We start from the raw sequence: 12,739 nt of genomic DNA on the forward strand, positions 1-12,739 counted from the left end.
TGCAACTCTGTACCTGGGGATGGTCAAAGATATACTCTGGGTAGGCATGCCCCATAGAGCTCCCACCTCTATGGGGCTGCAGATGTAAAAGTCAGCCACTCTCCCACCATGGCTGATACCCAGGACCGACCAAATCCAAAGGGGAGAGGGGGAGGCAGACAAAATTATATATTCAGGCAAAAGAGTAGACGGGCCAAAATGGGCGAAATGGTCTAAAAGCGTCACCGCCGTTAGAACGGTCCAAAGGTGGTATAAAGACCGCCTGTTGCTCCATTGAAGCGGTCCAAAGACGCCGTTGCCAACACAAGCGGTCCGAGGCAGCACAGGAAACATCATCACCGCTAGGATAACTCTCAGTCGCCCTCTCCGCCGCCAAAACGGCCCGAGGACGATAGCGTCACTAAAAGCAGCCTGATGCAGTCTGGGGTAAGATGGAAGCACCACCGCCGGCGAGAGGGGCCGAGAGCCCGAGAAACATCGCAGCCAGTCACTGGCCTCCACAAGTGGCCCAAATAGGCCAGAAAACACTGATGCCGCCGAGGTGGCCCAAAAACAGGTCAAGTGTTGCCACTCAGGCCAGGAGGCCCCAGGAATGCCACCGCTTAGTGCTGGTCGCTGAGAACGGCCAGAGCCCACTGCTGCCGTCGTCGTCGCCGGATGCAGGCCATCTCTGCCGTCGAATACGGCCCCAGGAGACGCCGCTACCAGCAGCAACGCCAACGCCGTCGCCGCCATCGCCGCCGCCAAGTCGGACCCACAGGCGTCTCTCTCGGCAACCAGAGGCAGCCCGAAGATGTTAAGGGCGGCCCGAAACGGCCCGGGGAAGCAAGAAACGCCGCCACCGAGCGCAGCCCGAGAAACTGCCGCCGCCAGCGCCGAGGCCGCCGCCCACGCCGCCGCCGCCATCACTGCCACCCCAAACGAACCCACAAGCGTCCTCCTCGTCCTCCTCGCCGAAAGGAAGTGTGTAGTGGGGTGCCCCAGGGCTCTGTTCTGGGCCCAGTGCTCTTCAATATCTTCATCAATGATTTGGATGAGGGGATAGATGGGGAACTCATCAAATTTGCAGATGACATCAAGCTGGCAGGAATAGCCAATACTCCAGAAGATAGGCTTAAGATACAGGAGGATCTGGACAGACTCGAACACTGGGCACTATCTAACAAAATGAAATTCAATGGTGAAAAAAGTAAGGTTCTGCATTTAGGCAGGAAAAATCAAATGCACAGGTATAGTATAGGTGGTACCTTGCTCAATAATAGTAACTGTGAGAGGGATCTCGGAGTCGTAGTGGACAATCACTTAAATATGAGCCAGCAGTGTGCTGCAGCTGCCAAAAAAGCCAACACAGTGCTAGGCTGCATTAACAGAGGAATAGAATCAAAATCACGTGAAGTACTAATACCACTTTACAATGCCTTGGTAAGGCCACACCTGGAATACTGCATCCAGTTTTCGTCACCACGATGTAAAAAAGATGTCGAGACTCTAGAAAGAGTACAGAGAAGAGCAACAAAGATGATTGGGGGATTGGAGGCTAAAACATATAGGGAACGTTTGCTGGAATTGGGTATATGTAGTTTAATGAAGAGAAGGGTGAGGGGTGACATGATAGCAGTGTTCCAATATCTCAGGGGCTGCCACAAAGAAGAGGGAGCCAAGCTATTCTCCAAAGCACCTGAAAGCAGGACAAGAAGCAATGGATGGAAACTAGTCAAAGAGAGAAGCAACCTAGAACTAAGGAGAAACTTCCTGACAGTTAGAACAACTAACCAGTGGAACAACCTGCCTCCAGAAGTGGTGAATGCTCCAACACTGGAAGTTTTTAAGAAGAGACTGGACAGCAATTTGTCTGAAATGGTATAGGGTTTCCTGCCTTAGCAGGGGGTTGGACTAGATGACCTCCAAGGTCCCTTCCAACTACTTCTTCTTCTTCTTCTTCTTCTTCTTCTTCTTCTTCTTCTTCTTCTTCTTCTTCTTCTTCTTCTTCTTCTTCTTCTTCTTCTTCTTCTTCTTCTTCTTCTTCTTCTTCTTATTATTATTATTATTATTATTATTATTATTATTATTATTATTATTATTATTATTATTATTATTTTTTCTGGGGCAAGCTATTCTACTGGTTAATTATCCTCACTGTCAGGAAATTTCTTGTCCTGCCTTCTGGTGCTTTGGTGAATAACATGACCCCCTCTTCTTTGTGGCAGAGTAAGGATATTGCCCCCAAAAACTTCGATCCTGATTTTATCAACCTCAGAATGGAAGGCTGAGTCAACTTTGAGTCAGTCAGGATCAAACTCCTGGCAGTGGGCAGAGTCAGCTTGCAATACTGCATTCTAACCAGTTCATCATCACGGTTCAGTTATTAATCTCATTGGTCACAGGGGAGCTTGAGGGACAGGTATTCAAGTTGCATATGTGTTTGCAGCAAAAGCATAGTATGGGCAGAAAATTGGAATCTCAGTTACTGTAGCTTTACAGGTAAAATGTTTATTTCATACCAATTCATATCTATTGCAGAGAATGGATACACAGACAATATTCCCTGTGTGTATGTGTCCATCCTTCACTATAGATATGATGTGGTATGAAACAAAATACTGCCATTTCATTTTAAAAGTACTGTTGAGTGAGCTCAGCTCCTGGTGACTATAGTCCATGCAATTTTCTTAGCAAAATTATGGGAATGTTTTTTTCTGACTTTGACAGTCTAACCTACTGTCAAAAAATTAATTCGGCATGGATTGCTTTTTAAAAATCCTACAAGATTTTCTTGAAAGAAAAAAATAATAGCAAGTAGAAAAAGCTGTAAAGCTATTATTCCAAATTTATAAATTGACTGAAGATTGCTGACTGACTCTCTCTTTCAACTTTTACTAGCTTTTTACAGCTATATGGTCTACAAAGGTTTGGGTGTTGATGTAACAGAAGCAGCAATTATTAAATACATACTATCTTTAGTTAATTTTTAATTAAATGTAAATGATGTGAAATAATATTTAGTTCACTTACTACCAGGGCTTTTTTTGTCATAGAACGCTCAGAACGGAGTTCCGGAACCTTTTTTGGGTGGAACCTTGTAGGGTAGGCAAGGCAGGTTGTATGACATGTGTGAGTTCCGGCACCTTTTTCTTTTACAAAAAAAGCACTGCTTACTACTATTTGAATATTAGCAATCCCTAATGCTACACAGAGTTCAAAGACAACCCTCAACCTCAACAAAGCAGTTTTACAATTCTGATAAGTATGCAGTTTGTTAGCTTACTGTGTATTTAAAAGTTCTTCCGTGTGAAATTGTAATAATATTTAAGAAAAAAGGACCCAAATTTACTGACTTCATTTCTACAAGCCCCTTTCTGCCAGCCTATGTTTCAAGGTTTTCCTTTAACAGAAGCCTTATCATACTGCAGGCCAGACATAACAGAATAGACATGATGGTGCCCAGTGAGATCTGCCCCCTGGAATGAAATTATTTATAGTGGATAATGACAGAAATGGTGGCCCAAGACACTTTCATTTTCACTTCTCCAGTATATCCAGCACTCTGCCACTTCCCCAACCCTAAAGTGAATGTGCGCACAGATATCTAATGTCTCAACAATGTAGGGCAACCTGTAATAATAGAGACACTAACATTGGCATTTTGACTTTTTTCCACACAATTATCTGAATAAGTACAGTCACATGGTCCATATCTTTACAATTCAAGTATGAACTTCCCTTGATAAAAGAAAAGTTTTACTTAGAGAGTAAAACAGCATTAATGTTTTATATCAGGGGTGTCAAACTGCCAGCCCACAGCCCAGTTGCGTCATGCCAAAACCGTGCCCACCCCATTGCCAGCAATGGGAAAAAAGTTGCGATACATCATGACATTTCACATGATGTTGTGGGTTTGACACCCTTGTTTTAGATGATCTAAACTTGCTCTGTGAAAGGGAATGGGTGGTTTCTAAATCTAGATCAGGGGTGTCAAACTGCTGGCCGATGGGCTGGTTTCATCATGCGGAGGCTGCGCCCACCCCAGCTCCGCCAATGAAAAAAAAGTCACGACACATCACATGACATGGTGAGTTTGACACCCGTGATCTAGATAGATGAGAAAGAGAAAGAGGGAGGGAGGAAGAAAGATAGAGAAACTTTCTGTGCTCAATCACTGCACAGTTGATAACTTAGATTTGTATAATGACTGAACCCTAATCCTTCAGTCTTCATTCTTACTGCAGGCTTACTACTCTATCTTTTCTCCTGGAGATATTATGCATTTTAAGCACTCTGTGATCTCCTTCTCTCTCACTTCAAGATCAACAATTTGGACGACTAACTTTATTTAGTTATTTAGTTATTAATTTGCAGACTAAATAACTGGAGTTAAAAATAACTACTGTTATTGTAGTGTCCTTACTGATAGCTTGAAACACCTTAGGATTAGCTTAGCAGCCTCTTTAACTAAATACACATAAGTGCCTGGAAGGAAGCATACTATGATATCCAAGGAATACTTAGATATAAGTATATAAAATTGATCCTTTCCTCCCAAAGCATTTTATTTCTTAACTTTATTGCTCATTCTGTTGCCCTCTGATAACAAGATTCATCAGCTTTCAGCCACGGGGCATCACTTACAATGGTAGAAGGAGCTGAAGATTCTTCCTCTGTGCAAATCACCTCTTCACAATGCCATGCTGACCTTTGAAATAATTCTTTATGTAGAATGGAAATCATGCTTGATTTATAACTGAGACAAGTCCTTTACCTTCTTTCTATATGTGTGCTCTATGTCTCCCCCTATAGGGGATTTTAATTTAATTATTTAATAGTTTAATTTAATCAGATTCGTTAAAGTCATCTACTCCAAAGGACTCTGAACAGCTTACAAAATAAAATAATAATAAAACCAATTTAAAAAGTTAAAACCCAAATAAACTAGCAGCTGAGTAAAACAGCTGTAACAATAAACAGTACAAAAAGAAATAAAATGAGCCAGACCAATATGGGACAAGAGGCAGGAGTTAATGGCTTTCTGGAACCCCAGGAGAGTAAATGCATTCAGAATACATTTCACTGCATTAAGTCAATCTAGTAGTGCTACCTGTTATTAATGTTGGTGGCTGGTGTAGCTTGAAAGAGAGATGCTCCCCAATCTTTTATTTTGTACCCCTTTAAAGAAGTGGCAGTCTCAATTATTTGTGAACAGGATCCAAAATGACTTTTTGTTGTAATATTATGCTGTAAGAATGCAAAGAAATGGAGAAAAAAAAGATAGTTTCATTTTATTTTATTTTGACAACAGGGAAAGAAACGTTGCTTGCCTGGTTGATTATGTGGCATAATGTAGTGTTGATTCTTAGAAACCACATAAATAGATTTTGTCCAGGATGATTTATCCTAATCTGGTCCTTCAGATCCTCCAATGGTAGTCATTATCACGGTAATTGAATCCACATTGCTGCTACCTATCATCTTCTCAAGACAATCTTTGCATAATGTGTCTAGAAAATAATAATTTGAGTCTGATTATTTGTGCCTGACTTTGAAAGCAACAATGTTCCAAGTTTATTTTCATGTCCTGAATAGTTTACTCAGTAGTAAACTGAGTAGTAAAAGTGATATTCTTCTGACTTAAAGTATTCAGTTCCAGTCCATTTTGATCCATGATGCCTAAGTTGCCTAAGTGTGCTCAATTTATTTCATCTTTCACTCACTGAGCCTTTCCATATTTATATTTATGTTCCCTGCTCTCAGTCAATATCAGTCTTTACAACTTCAGATTTTTTTTCCTTTTATGACAATATCAGCAAGTAGACATCCCAAAAGCTTTAATTTAGTCATGGCATAAAGAAAATTTGTACTCCAAAAGCACCTTAGTTCTTCCTCTGTAGCATATTGTTTGCCATCTGACTTGAGAGACCCATCATCTGGCACTACTTTCCCAATTACTTTATATTCTCTATCAATGTGGTTTTCTTGATAAAATAAGGAAGTTGTTTGCTGTTGCATTCTCATATGTATGAAATGATGCCTCTTGTTGCTTCTGCTCAACACATGTTTCTGCTTGGTTTAGCTGGACAACTTGAATAATATTTAGTGGTAGCAATAACATTTAGACTTACAACATAAACTGTCCTATAGTGCTTTATAGCATTTTCTGGGCAGTTTACAATGTCAGCATATTGCCCTCAATAAACTGGGTCCTTATTTTACTGGCTTCTGAAGAATGGAAGACTGAGTCAACCTTGAGCCCCATCAGGCTCGAACTCCAGGTGGTGGGCAGAGTTTACCTGCAATACTGCATTCTAACCACTGTGCCTTTATGATGCTCATGAAGTACATAGTCCTAGTGTGGCACTACCATATTCTTTGTTCATCCCTGCCAAAATAAAACAGCAAAGCAGGATTGAGGGGAAAGGTAAGGTACACAAACCCTATAAAATTCAAATGTAAAAGAACACAAGAGAATTTTTGGTTACAAACTCATTTTTCAACACAGAAAAATGTATAGAAGGAAGTAAACAAATGATAACTTCATCTGATTTTAGGCAGAGATGTCTTCATTGAGGCAAAAAAGAGTGCAAAGCTTAACTCAGCTGAAGAAGAGTATGGCCATGTCCAAAGGCAGTGAGGACAGATTACAGAGATAGGGGACAGGATTGGTGGGAGGTTCATCATCAAAATTAGACATGAAGGCTATAGAGTCATTCCAACCCTATGAATTGAAGAATGGAATGGAATGGAATGGAATGGAATGGAATGGAATGGAATAGAATAGAATAGAATAGAATAGAATAGAATAGAATAGAATAGAATAGAATAGAATAGAATAGAATAGAATAGAATAGAATAGAATAGAATAGAATAGAACTTGATTGGACACACAACAATCTGGTGCATAAGCTCTTGGTGTACATACAAACAACAAAGTAATATAATCATAAGATACCATTAGGAGAAGGTAATAGAAAAGATGAGAAAGATAGTAGTAATACAACCCTACTACATGGGTAAATATCCTTAGACCAGCGCTTTTCAACTGGTGGTACGTGTACCAATAGTGGTATGCGAGCACATGGCTGGTGGTACGCGTAGAACCGGTTGAACAGCACTATAAAAAAAAGTTTAAAAAAGTAAAAAGTGTTTTTTTACTAACCTGCTTTCAGCTGCATTCCGTTTCTCCATTTGCTTCTTTTTGCATGTTTGTGGGACAAAAAAACTTCCATGACACTTTTTAACTTCTCGCAAGATCTCCTGAGAAGTTAGAAAGTCTCATGGAACTTTTTTTTCTTTTTTACCATAGTCCCACAAACACGTGATGAAGGGGAGAAGTGGAGAAACAGAATGCAGCTGAAAGCAAGTTAGTAAAAAAATGCTTGGGGGTGGTGAGGGCATCTGGGCAGCAGTGTGGGCTGGCAGAAGCAGGCTAGGCTTGTTCCATCCAGACATCTTTGGAGCTCGCCAAATGAAGGGAGGGAGCCCTGCCTTTCCTTCCGAATGCTTGAGCGGGGTTTCTGTGGGGTCTCTACTGCAGGGAGGTCCATGCCTGCAGCAACGAGGACACCACTGGGACTCCCTTCCCCACAGCGTGATGCTGGATCGGCCCTCTGCAGAGAGCTCCCAGCATTCCTCTGGCCTCCCAGAGCGGTTGGGGCTGGTTCCAGGCTCGCTGCCCCCCTCCTGCTTTCTTCCCTGGCTGGAGCCACCACCAGGAGGCCAACAGAACACAGGGAGCCTTTCCCCCATTCTCCTCACCGGCAACCCCCTGTAGAGCTCCATCAGCGACATGACTGGGCCGGCGGGGTGCACAGCAAAGCGGAGGTTAGTCCACGGACAGCCCCAGAGCCAGAGGGTGTTGCACAGGCAATGCAGTTCCGACAGATGGTGTGCCCTGTGGAGAAGTGCCCATGACCTTTGCTCAGCCTCGGCTGGTCTTCTCTACCCAGCAGCTGGCGAAGGGTGGTGGGCGGGTGGGGAGGAAGGAGCCACCACTGCCCGGTGAAGCAAGCAGGCAGGCGGGCAGGGTAGGTACCGCTCCCTCGTGGCCAGGTAGGGGAGGCACCGAGCCCGGCAGGGGAAGGTGGCCACCCGGCTCCAATTCCCTACATTCGCTTGGTTGGCACACCGCTCACCCTCTGCCAGCTGAGCTCAGGAAGCCAGAGTGTGCCACCCCCAACAGGCTCGCTGTAGGAGGGCCAGGCCAGATGCCCTCAGCTCTTCATCCCCGGAGCGCTCCAGACACCTTTTCCTTGAACTCCCCGGCCAAAGCCATTCTTTCACTCCTTGCCCTCTTGGCTTCTGTGGAGGGTCCAGAGGCAGCACAGCAGGCGGCCTTCCTCTCCTGCGAATAAGGCCGTGAGCAATGTGCTGGGGAAAGTGGGGCTCTCTGGAGTGGGGAGACGCATCCTGCGCCCGAGTCCCATTTTTTTTTTCACATGCACACACACACACACGCCCCTTTTCCCAGCCAGGATCAAAAAGAGGAGCAGCCTCGAGTCTCTATCTGTCAGGTAGTAAGGTGGCATCCTGACATCCCCAGAGAAACCCCCTTGTCCTTCCAGTTGAGAAAGCTGCCTTGTCTCTCCTTTTTTCCTTTTTTTTTAACTCCGCTGGAGGGATCTGTCAGACAATTTTACTGGCTAACCAAATAGGGAGGGAGGGAAAGGGAAAGTATGTGGATGGGGAAGGGAAGGAAAAGAAATAAATGGATGAAAAAGGGAAGGAAAGGAAAGCGAAGAGGGAAATGTGAGAGAAAGCAAGGAAGAAGAGTGAGTAGGGAAAAGAGAGGGAGAAAGGTGAGGAAAGAAGGAAAGAAAAAGGAAAGTGTGAAAGGTGAGAGGAAGGAAAGGAAGGAAGGAAGGAAGGAAGGAAGGAAGGAAGGAAGGAAGGAAGGAAGGAAGAAAGGGATAATGGGAGAGAGGGAGGGAAGGAAGACACCCACCCCAGTCTCACCCCTTTCTACCAGAGACCCATGGATTCCCCCCCCCACAGGCACCCTGTAACCTGAGTGATGAGCTAGCCACGCCCCCCCAGCCATTGACTTCACTTTCAAAAAGTTGCAAAAGGTGATCACATGACCCTTGAACACAGTGACCATAAGTATGAATCAGTTGCCAAGCATCCGAATGTAAATCACATGACCCTGGGGATGCTGCAACAGTCATAAGTGTGAAAAATGGTCATAAGTCACTTTTTTCAGTGCCGTTGTAATTTCGAACAGTCACTAAGCGAATTGTTGTAAGTCAAGGACTACCTGTACTTTATCATTTTTTTCCTTTTTTTTGGTCAAGTTTTTGACACTTTGCTGGGCAACTGGTGGTACTCGGATAGTGCCTTATCCTTAAAGTGATACAATGGGTGAAAAGGTTGAAAAGCCCTGCCTTAGACAGTACTGTGGTAATTAGGTGTTTAGCAGAGTGATGGCACAAGGAAAAAAAAATCTTGGTGTTTATGCTCTATAGCATCTTAATTTAACAAAAGGTCCTAAATTCAACAGAAACTGGGAATTATAACACTCTGACCTTCACTTTGACATAGGATCATTCAACATTTGCTATATTTCAAACATTCCCTCATGGAAGTTAATAAATTTTGAATATCTTTTCTGTGAGACAAATTAAGTAAGCTGCAAAGTGGCTCAGTGGGTTAGGACGCTGAGCTTGTCGGTCAGAAGATCGGCAGTTTGGCGGGTCGAATCCCAAGTACCGCATAACAGAATGAGCGCCTGTTACTCATCCCAGCTTCTGCCAACCTAGCAGTTCGAAAGCACGTAAAAATGCAAGTAGAAAAATAGGGACCACTCTGGTGGGAAGGTAACAGCGTTCCGTGAGCCTTTGGCGTCTAGTCATGCTGGCCACATGACCACGGAGACGTCCTTGGACAAGCACTGGCTCTTCGGCTTTGAAACGGAGATGAGCACCGGCCCCTAGAGTCGGAAACGACTGGCACGCATGTGCGGGGGAACCTTTACCATTTTTTTTAAAGAAATAAGAATATTAATGATAATAATAAACAAGAAGACAAGCTTTATAGCAACATACTTTATGCATAATCTACTTTTATTTTTCTTTTCTTCCACTCCTTCCTGGCTCCTATTTCTCTCACTTTTTAAAGCAATGCCAGGAAATTATTTCAAATCTGTTTGAGGCCATGACCTTCTTCTCCCAATAATTGTTAACAAAGTCACTGAGCAGTCCCATAAAAGATTACACAGAAACTAGCAGCATTTCCACTTTTATTCTTCCCCTTTCATGAAAAGAAAAATAGATCCAAGTTGTGTTGTGCTAGATGTCACTCAATAATGAAAAGCAAGTAAAAGCCACAAGTTTCAAATTACCAACCTTAAAGTTGGAAATTGACAATTATTTTTAAGGTTCTGATTTGTGGCTTTGGCACAGCATTTCCTCCTCCTTTTCAAAATGTTCCTAGCAGTAAGAAAGTAAATGGTTGAGACTATATGTTGTAGCTCATAGATATAAAAGCCATCAAAATGAGTCTTCTCTTTGGAAGGCACACTAGTCAGCTGAAGCTTGGGAGAGAGGAGAGGAGATACAATTTTTTGCAAATTGGGACATGGACCTCCCACAAGGTTCTCAGACAGGGGTGTTGCCGAAAGAAGCTTTAAAATGCAATCAGTGTCATGGGATCATGAAGGTCTGATTCAGGTCTTGAGCTCTTTATAGAGTTAATGTATATTATACAACCCACTTTTGAAAGACTGGGAATGGCTGTCCAAAGGTGAGGTGACAATTATTGTTTTAGTATCTTCCAGTATTGATTCTTGGTGACCATCTAGACTAGTCTCTGCAGTTTTCTTGGCAAGATTTTAGAATTGTTTTGCCATTCATTCCTCCCTATGGCTGAGACAGAGAAACCTGCCCAAGATTATCCAACTGGCTTTGTGCCCAAGATGGAGCTAGAACTCCTGGTCACCGGTTTCTAGCCTGATTACCGAACCATCACACCAGCACCTATCATAACAGTACACATAATGTATTTTGTCACTAGAAATCAAACTACCCCAAGAAGGATGTGTGCCAAGATACTTAAAAGGGCTGTGTGCCAAGGTCTTAAGGAAAAAGCAGTCTAGAAAGGAATAAAAACACCTCCAAAATGTATCAATAATGTTTGTAAAACTGCAGCATTTTAAGTATCAGTTTCACAGTGGAGTTAAATGCACCACAAATGAATGGGCTTAGCTTCTAACTATAACCAAAAACATGAATCAAAGAAATCTAGTAGTAGCTTCTAAATAATACAAGTATACAGGCAGTCTTTGACTTACAACAGTGACCATTCAAAGTTACTGAAGCACTAAAAATAAGTGACTTATGACCATTTTTTCACACTTATGACCATTGCAGCATCCCCATGGTTATGTGATTTACATTTGGATGTTTGACAGCTGGTTCATATTTATGATGGTTGCAGTATCCCAGAGTCATATGGTCACCTTTTGCAACCTTCTGACAAGCAAGATCATTTGGGGAGGCCAGATTCACTTACCAACCATGTTACTAAATTAACAACTGCAGTAATTCACTTAACAACTGTGGAAAGAAGATCATAAAATGGGGCAGAGGTCCCCAACCTTTTGGGCACCAGGGACCGGTTCCGTGCAGAGAGTTTTTTCCATGGACTGGAGGGGGCATGTTTTTGTGTGCTGCCTGCATCCTGTGGATGGGGCTTTCCTTGTTTGTGCAGACTGGTTGCTGGCATGCCGCAGCCCGCTACTGGTCCATGGCCTGGGGGTTGGGGACCCCTGGGTTAGGACACTGGGTGTTTTCCTTGCTGTCCTTTCATGACCCTGCATCCATTACTCTGCAAGTGCCCAAAGACAGCAAGCCATATTCACAATTGATATTTCCTATGCTGTCTCCTAATTCCAGGTCAACAAAATGTCCCAGAACAAGCCAAAATGAAAGAATATGATGTAAGACATTAGCAGACACATTGTACCTACTGCTGTGATTACATTATACAGTGCTTTTTTTGTAAGAAAAAAGGTGCCAGAACTCACACACACCTCCAGCCAGGCCATTCCTTGATCGGCAAACTTTTGCTCCCCTCCCGAGCTAGACTGCCATGCTAAGGTGGATGGGATGGGTGGGAATGAAACTATTACAATGACTCAGGTACTGACAAAACAAAAATAATACTGTGTGCATCCCTTCTCAAACACTACAACTCCCGGCAGACTTTGCTGGTTATTTACACCCACTGAGCCGAGAGGGAAGACGGGGGTGGGCAGGGTTACTGCTGTTGTCATAGCTGTGTGAGTGATGTATAGGATCAGGGGCAGTTGTACGACGGGCCATGAGTCAGTCGGGGTGCTTGGGGCTGATGCGCTGCCAAGGGCTGGTCTAAGAGAGCGGTCAGTGTTGAGCCTTTGGCCTGTGCTCCAACTAACCCAATTGATGGTGTGAGGGCAGGAGGGGACTGCAGGGATCACCTTTCACTGCTATGTTTACCTCAGCACCTTGGGAGCAACCACAGCATCTTCTAGAGACCCTCCTTCCCCTCACCATTTTCCTTACTTCCTCAGGGCTGGGGTTCTCGGTTGGTCACTGCACAAGGTCCAGCCATGTCTGGGTTGCTGGGGAAGTTGTTCAGGATCAGCCTGGGGGAGAAAGGCAGTGGGAAGGGGCCTTCTCCCCAGGAGTCCATTCAGAGGCTTTTTTTAAAAAAATCCCATTTATATCCTGCCCTTCTCCGAAGACTCAGGGCGGCTTACAATTTAAAGCACAAA

The sequence above is a fragment of the Vipera berus genome (assembly GCF_964194415.1).
Source record: "Vipera berus genome assembly, chromosome: 2".
NCBI lineage: Eukaryota > Metazoa > Chordata > Lepidosauria > Squamata > Viperidae > Vipera > Vipera berus.